Raw genomic sequence first — 9,162 nt, 5'->3', positions numbered from 1 at the left:
AGTCCTCCTGGGGCAGTCACGGGAATGGGAGGGTGAAACGTGGGAGTGAGTTCTCGTCTCTCGCACCTCTGCCGCAGGCTTGCGTCCCAGCAATGCGCTCTCGCCTACCCAGGACAGTTTCCAGGTTCCCTTCCCTTTGCCCAGCAGACCCGACTGTTACAACCCTTGCCCCAGGGATCTCTCGGGAACTGCGTCCCGCCGAGGGATCCCACCGCTGCTAGTGTTTGCGGCCAGGATCCCACCGCTGCAACTGTTCGCAGCGCAAGTTGGAAGGCTTTGATGTGGCGCGGTGGGGAGAAGGCTTTTGTTGCTGCTACTGATTTACTAAAGAGCTAATGAATGGATTTACTCAGCATTTAGAGAGCCGCCCTAAGCCTTTACGCCAGGGCTCGAGCTGCTTTCCTGTTGGGAAACTCTTGGTCGCGCTAAGCATAATGCCACCGAATTTGTTTTTCCTTCTGGGAAGCTCTAGGTCTGCGCCCGGGAGAGTGAGCGCACACGCACGCCGTGCTCGGAGCCGGGCAAGAGGGGTAGGGTCTGGGCACCAGCACATGTGACTAACTGTCCAGTTGTCCTCTCTCACCCCAGGATCCCCGTGGCAGGAAGTATTAGCTAACGGCTCGCTTCAGCTTACTCAGAGCTGCCATTGACTGAAGGCCGACTCCAATGAATGATTAATGATGCGCGCGCTGGATTTCAGGAAACCTGAGAACGGAGAATTCCCGTGTATGCAATGCCCCTACTGTCATTTATCTGAGAAATATACCTGGCTTGCATTCTTGAAATATTTCCATCTGAAAACATATTTGAAGCTTTAAACTACACTCTGGCACATTATTCATTGCTCATTTTAATGAAAAGGCTGTGATTTGGACCGATAAGGTCAATTCATATAAGCCAAGGTTGATGCTAAGAGGTGGCTTTCTCCATTTTTGAGTACCCACTTAAGGATTCCTATCTCAATAATGAAAGGCATATAAAACATATGTTTATTTTTCAGGATTGGAAATCTCCCATGGTTAGAATACTTAACATCAAGGCAGCTGTAAACAGAAAATCAACTGGACAACTTAGTGAAGCCACGGGGTGCGGTGGCGGGGGGGGGGGGAGAAAGGGCACATCACACATAGATGTGCATGGCCTGGGCACTATATAAGATGCTGTCCTGGGCTGAACACCCCTTCTTTTTCCTCTGTGCTAGGCTCAAGCTTTTTGCTTCTGGTTTAACCACCATAGGTAAGCAGACCCTTGCAAGGCAATCCTGAAAGTGGACATTGAGGACGGGTGGTCCCTCAGGACTATCCACTTGACTGGCATTGCCTCTTTCCAGGGTTAATGATTGTGGAATGCTGGGCCTGGGCACTGTGCTTTCTGCAAGTGATGTCCTTGGGTCTCTAAAAAAGCTGTCAGGGTTTAAGACCCATTGGTGGTACTGGATGCCATCACTAAGTTCCCCTGTGTGTCACCCATTCCTCAAGTGACAAAGATTTTCCAAAATAAATCCAGTTGCTTGTGTCTCACTGGAGACACTATCAGGCATTATCAGCCTCCTTCCCAAACCCAGAGGGTCAAAACCACTCTGGGGCTGAGCCTCTGGAACTGAGATTACACCTTTTCTTTTCTTCTTTCTTTCAGCTCCTCAAGCCCCACCCCCAGTGAAAGAACCATTCCCGTATCTCTCTCATGTCCTGCAAGATTCCAGCTGGGGATCAAACTCTTGTCTAGGGATGGCCCAGGAAGGCCAAGACACCTGCTCAGGTTTTAGCCCAGCTCAGCCTGTAGGGTGGCAAAGTGCACTCCGACCTCCTCTGGGGTCTGAGGTTGAAACTTTCAGAAAAGCAGAGCATTCACTAAGTGGAGAGCACTGACCAGCTCTTGTGACTGAGTTTGGCAAACTAGACCTCAGGTTCCTTCTCAACTCTCCTGGATGCTAGGAGGCTTTTTTTTAAAGTGCGCCCTTAAAACTGAATCGGTATGGTGTGCGTGAGCAAGTAGGGTGGGTGCCAGTAACATTTTAAAAATCTACAAGAGGGTTGAACATGTATTGGGGTCTTTTTTTTTTTTTTTAATGTAAAGACCTGCAAAAACTGAGCAGTGAAAGAAGACAGCACTGCGCCCGTCCCGTGCACTGAACAGCCAAACTCCCTCTCTCCGCAGCTCCGCCGAGAGAGGAGCCAGTCGCCCTGCGCTCTAGGCTGCGCCCTCCCTGGCCAGCGCGCTGCCTAACGCTTGGCGCAGCAGATCCGCGGAGCCTGGGTGCACCGCAAATCTGCGGTCGGAAAAATTTTCATTTCACGGTCTTGGCTACCCGGGCTCTACTCCCATAAATTCCACTCAAAAGAGAGTGCAAGCCTGTGCCACTTGTTTTTTTTTTTTTTTTCTGGTTATTTTCTGGATCATCAAAAGCCCCCTGGCTGGAGACGATCCCTCAGTCCATTCACAGGCCAGTGAGCCTGGTCAAGGTCGCCAGGGCATAGGCGGAGACGCGCCCGCGGCCGCTGCGCCGTGCTGTTCTTGATTCATGCGCTCCCCCTGCCGCGGAAGCAAGGTCGGGGAGAAGGTGCAGGCTCCTGGCTACCTGCAGAGATAAAGGCTAGTTTCCACTCATCTCCACTGGACGGGGCACCGAAAAACTAACAGGTGAATGGGTCCCACCAGTCATCTAGGCATAGCTCTGGTCCCCATCTCTTCGGGTTTACCTTCCTCATCTCTTCAATCCCTCGGCCTCATGTTCTGTAGCCTCACCACCTCAGGTTCACCTTTCCTAGCCCCAGCACCTGAACTTTCTTTCCAGGACTCCCCTAGTTCTGTGTGGGAACCAAAGGATGAATTTCTCGTAGGTCTTTTGTAGCTATAGCTATGATCCAGTTACTAGCAACAGGAGTCAATTCAAAGCAAGATACGATGACTTGTATCCTCAGGCTGCCACTTAAAAGTCTAGGAAGAAAGAGATCAGGGCAAAGACAAGCTTCCCTTCATCCGAGGGACAAGCTTACTAATTACAACGCTCCTCTGGTTGTAAACAGATGTTGGAGGTCTCTGAGACCAGAGCTCCAGCGGAGAGGCCAAAGCCTGGTTCATCCTACAGTGCATCACACTGTGATGGAGGGAAGGACCAGAGATATATGGTGGGATAGGATGAGCAACCCTGGGCAGTGCAAACCACAGTGCCCGGAAGGCTCTCCAACCCACGAACGAGGCTGCCAGGGTCCCCGCGGACCTCGCACAGGCTTCTGTTCAGAGCAAGTCAGTCTCTCCTCATTTCTTCTGCTGGAGGTGCCCACAATCTATGAGGTTTGCCTACTCTGGTTTGTTGCAGTTCAAGGCAAGGACTGGTTTTCTTTGCTTGATTCAAGCAGACAAAAGCCCAGAGGATTTCAGAAATTTTTCCTAAGTGAAGGGCTTGAATCTCGCCCTCCCTCTCCATCCCTGCCGCCCTTCCACACACTCAGAGGCTGAATCCAGACAGCAGCACCGCTTTTTGCTAACCAGGTCCCTGGTGACACCACAATCACTTCTAGTTCCATAGGATTTTTGTCGGAGGCACAATTGCATTGTGGGAGGACTCAGGCGCTGACCCTGTTGGGGCCGTCAGTCCGTGTTCTTGCCAGGACCCTCTATTTCCTCCAGGCCTGGCTTCTCACCAGCCAAGTTGGCAGCAATTACAGGAACAAATAGCATGTGGCTAAAGGAGCCCAGAGCAGGCTGAGCAGGGTGGGAAGGGCTGGCTGTGCGGGAAAGAAACAGAGAGCGAGGGCGCACAGGCAGGGTGCTGACAGAGTGATTAGGCACTCCGCAGGTCCGGAGGTTAGATCTCTTCTTCTTTCTCCAGGGTCTATTACTTCTTGCTGAAGAGGCAGCTGTTTTGAAATGGCCACAGGCAGCTGGTCTCCTCCATATCTGTGGAGTCAGAAAGCAAAGCAGCCCTTGCTAGTAGAAAGAGATCTTTTGTGAATTGACTCAATGAAATCCGTTACTTTTTCTCATAAAGCTCATTTCTAGTGCTTTCCAACTAACCTGGTGACTAGTTTTGCTTTAGTTTCTGGTACATCCATGCACTGAGTCCCAAAGCACTACAGGCCCCCAGTTATCTCAGCACACAATATCCAATTGCAGGAAATAACTGCTCTTAAAGTACTAGAAACCCCTTATCCTGTCCAGGGCCAGCCATTGAAGATGGAGGATGTATTTCCTTGTACTGGCTACATATGAGTACAAAAGTCATGATCTGAGATCATGCCACCATCCCCTGACCCAAACAGAGCCCACTTTGCCTTTATGATGGGTTTTGTTCCTGGCACAATCTGTATGTAATAATGTCTAGAGAGGTCATTCTGAGCATAAGAGGGGAGGTGTGGTACTTCCAGTCTCAATTTTCAGTAAGAAGTGGGTTAGGTAGCAAAAAGAGTAAGGAATCAGAGACTTTTCTCATCTCTCATCTTTATCATGTGAGATAAAGAGGGTGAATTAGAGTTGCTGCTATTGTTGGTTTGTATCCAGAGAGACAGGCCATAAGCAAATGGGCACTCATTCAAGAAAAATGAGGGTGGGGGGATGAAGAGAAAGGAAGCACAGTGTCCTCTTCTAGGACATCCCTTTTGTGCCAAATGAGACAGGAGGAAGAGAACAGAAGTGAGACCAAGACTGGTACCAGTGATAAACAGATAGGAAGCTGCTGAAACCCGGGACACATGGGCTATCTTTTCACCGACCCAGTCAAAGTCCATTTGTTCAGAAAGTAATTTGATCAAAGCTGATTTCTCAGACTAAGTCTGAGAGCCAGTCCACACAGACAGTTTTTTTTTTCCCATAAAAAGATGCTTATTTTTCTTCAGTTGTTAAAGCAGTATGGGGACCAAAATTGAAGATGCAACTGTTGGCAGGGAAATACACAGAATTTGAAAGATATCTTCAACAATACCAAGTGGATGTTTTGCTTCGGTTTAGTTTTTTTCCCAATAAAACTTTAGACATCACATTCTAGAGAAATACTCCTTTCATACTTTTTTTATAATCAAGAACTTTCTGAGAAGCCCAAAAATCTTTTTCAGCTTAACCAAAAGCTGTTAAAAAAAAAAAAAAAAAGCGTCCCATTCCTGTGTCCTCTAGAATAATTATTTGTAAACTGCCTTTTTTATTTCTTTCAATGTTTTTTTTTTTTACTTTGAAAACTACCTAGCTGAAAAATCCAGGACCATTCTTTTGGCAATCACAGTATAAAAGTATTTAATAATCACAGCATGTAAATTATTTATTACTCTATTTTAGTGAATCATAATACATTACTTATCCCTTTAATAATTATAGAGGGCTTCCCTGGTGGCTCAGTGGTTGAGAGTCCACCTGCCGATGCAGGGGACACGGGTTCGTGCCCTGGTCCGGGAGGATCCCACATGCCGTGGAGCTGCTGGGCCCGTGAGCCATGGCCGCTGAGCCTGCGCGTCCAGAGCCTGTGCTCCGCAACGGGAGAGGCCACAACAGTGAGAGGCCCGTGTACCGCAAAAAAAATAAATAATAATAATAGCTATAGAAAACTGAAATAAAATATGATCTTAGTATGTAATACACTAAGAAAGTCAAAATAAAAGGCATAAAAATTTTAAACTTGGCTAGAGAGTTAGGAGAAGGGAATATAAAGGCCTACAAAATTGAAAATTGTATAAGCATTTTTAAACCATATATGATGAATAATAATTATATTGTTTACTGGACAAAAAGAATATCTATAAGTTTTCCACTTCTGTAAATTTGTTAAAATAAAGAAGCTCCTGATGGCAAAAATAATAGTAATAGTAATCACAGTATGCAACAGCTAGAATTGAACTACCCATATGCCTCCCTTCAGCTCCCATGTAAACTTGGGATTGAAAATGGAGCAGAGGGACTTAACAGTTATAATTTATTTTGCATACTGTGATCATATATGCATAATATGAAAATCATATTGATAAAGTCCATGACGTCTTCTGACCTGTGTCCTCACCCTTGGTGCATTCCACCCTTTGCTTTTCATTCCACTCAGATCAGAGCAGTGAGAGGATCCTTAGCTCCTGAAACACAAATGAGTGACTGATGTATGTTCACAGATTTTTAAGAAAGTAATATTTACCTTATGCACACCATTCTGCTATCTGCCCTAGCTCTGAAGCTCATGAATGCTTCCTAGGGGAGGAGTTGAGAAGCACACAGCATATTACTATCAAGACTTTTCCTGGTTGTAAATGAGGCCATTTCCTGCTGGGAGGCCGTGGGGCACACAGTGGAAGTCGCTGTAATGAGGGTCACCACCAAACGTATTGTGATTTGAGTATTGATTAGCTGTTTCACTTTTCTCATGGATATATATGGGGCTCTCAAGTAAATCATAAGCCCCTCAAAGGCAGTCTCCTTCAGCATACACTGCCTTGTAATCCCCCAAATGCACAGTAACATAAATTCTAAATGAGCATCCTTAAGAGGGATGGTTTCAAAAGATGCCTTAATAATCATTTCAATCTCTCCCCCAAAGAAGCGAGAACGTTAGCATTTAAAAGTCTATCGTCATGCTGGGTGATCTGTAGTCTGTCATTTCCTCTATCCAGGGGAACAGAGAATTTGGGAGAGTGTAAGTGCGCATGTGTATGAGTTTTCATCGTCTGCATTACCGTAGCTCTTAATTACAGTAATCATTTTCACAAATGGGCTTTGTTTTCTACTCTGGCTCCTTGGCTTTTGGCAGGCTGCACCGGGCAAACACCTGTTGTCTGGTTGTACAGAGAAACACCTGTCAGTGGAGCCAGTAAGTACTAATGTAGAGACTGTCATCTGGGGTCTTGGGAACCTTTGCTATTGTCAGAAGAAAGGAAAGAGCACCTGCTTAGGGCCCGGGAGGGCTGAATAATAGCTTACTGACTTCTGACAGAAGATGTCGATGAATCCCTTCCCTCTACCTACTCCCCAGAAATGCAGCCTGGGGCCACAACATCTGTTAATGAGTGAATGAATGTGGTCAGGTTTGAGGAAATTCCTTTCTAAAGGAGACTGTAGTTTAACAGATATGAGGGCTTTGAGGCATCAAACTATAAATGGCTTTTATGTATGAATATCCAGTTGTTAAGAGTGGATGAAGGGAAGCAAGAAGAAAAGAGAGAGGATGGGAAGAAATGTTGGGAGAACAAGAAAAATGGGACAAAGAAGATTTTTTCCATATGACAACCTCCTTCAGAAAATCACCGTTTGGTGTGCATTCGTGGTACTGGGCTGGTCCTATGTAGAGACAGGTATAACCAGCTTAATGGACTTATCTGGAAAAAGTCAGTGTCAGTTCCTGAACTTATCGATTATTCTTTGACAGTTTAGCTATTTAGATACAGTTTATGTCCACACATGGAGAAGGAAGAAAATGAAATGATACAAAGTTTTGGGAAGGAGAGAGAGGAGATTAAAAGTCTACATTTTTCAAAGATAGATTTTAGCACCAATATTTATTTTTAGATTTCCTAACCTTTTGTTTCCCATAATCAAGATATATAGAAATCCATGCCAGCTCAGAGAAACGTCTTGATCCTGCCTCGTCTGGTGAAAGATAACCCACAAAGCTAGGGAGTGTAAGAACGGGACCATCGAGCCTTTCCATTTGTATCTCTTTCCAGTAGGAACTGTTTTCCACTATATTGTGTGGGAGGAACTGTCAGCTTGAAATTCCTCCTCCAGATGGATTTTGCTTCTCTCTTCTGTCCCACTGTCTCCTTTCCCTACATTACGACTTTTCCTAGGCTCAGAGCTCTCTTGGCATTAGATAAAAAGAGGAAATGGGGGTGCATGAATAAAATTGTAGGTAAGGAGAGCAGAGAGGAGAAATCATTAAGAGAACTTTTAATCTTGGATTCACTCTTGATTTTTCTCTTTCCTGCACCCACTATATGCAATCTATCAGGAGCTCCTTTTGGCTTTATCTTCCAAATATATGCAGAATCCACACACTTCATACCATCTCCATTGTAACCACCCAGGTATAAGCCATCATCACCTCCCAAAAGACCTTGCTTTTGGCCTTTCCACCCTTTCAGTTTATTTTCAATGCAACAGAGTAATTGTTTTCAAAAGAAAAGTCAGTGTATGCCACTCCTCTCCTTAAAACTACCAATCACTTCTCATTTCACACCTAAAATAAAAGCTAAACTCCTCCCAGTGGCCTTCCAGCCCCTAACTGAACCCCAGGCTCACTCTGTTCAAGCCAGACTGGTTCCCTGGCAGTTCTCAAAACTTAGCAGCCACACATTCATCTTACGACATTCACCAAGGTCACTTCCTCTGTTTGGACTACTCTTCTCAATACATTTGTCTCTTTCACCTCTTTCAAGGTTTTGCTCATATGTTTTCTTCCCAAACATTACCTGCCCACCCTATAGAAAACTACAGGCTCCACACTCCCTAACTTTCATGCTGCTCTTCTTTTTAATTTTTTTTCCACAGCAGCTATTTGTTTAATAAACAGTTATGTGACTCTTACTATCAATCAGGCATTCTTGCCAGGTATTATTTCATCAAATGCACATAGCAACCTATGGAGTAGACTCTATTGTCTTGTCTATTTTATAGTCATAAGAAAACTGGGGCACAGAGAGGGTAAGTAACTTACCCAAGTCACACAGCTAGGGAGTGGTAGAGCTGAGGTTTAGACTCAGTCTGATTTTAGGAGCAATACCCTTACAAATGTGCTCAAAGTACTTATCACTTTCTAATATACTGTAGGATATACTTCTTATTATATTTATTGTTTATCGTCTGTTTCACCCTGCTAGCATGTAAGCTCCACGATGGTAAGGATCTTTCTTCTGTCCACAAATATTTATCATTCACCTAGAGTGATGCTTGACATATATTGTGGGTGCCAATAATTATTTGTTGAATGAATAAATAAACTGGATGATTGAGAGTCGGCTCCCCAGCTTGAGATACATTATTTTGGGTTCATTACCAAAACATCCACTTCTCAGTTTATCCTCCAGGGACTTCAGGTAGAATAAGAACAAGGAGAAACAGCATTCTAGTTCAGATATTTTATTTCACCCTACAATTTTTTTTTTTTTTTTTTGCGGCACGTGGGCCCCTCACCGTTGCGGCCCCTCCCGCCGCGGAGCACAGGCCCCGGAGGCGCAGGTCCAGCGGCCACGGCCCACA

Source organism: Leucopleurus acutus, assembly GCF_964270905.1.
Source record: "Leucopleurus acutus genome assembly, chromosome: 4".
NCBI classification, from domain to species: Eukaryota; Metazoa; Chordata; class Mammalia; order Artiodactyla; family Delphinidae; genus Leucopleurus; species Leucopleurus acutus.
The sequence above is the reverse complement of the archived record's forward strand: the minus strand, read 5'-3'. Positions refer to the sequence as shown.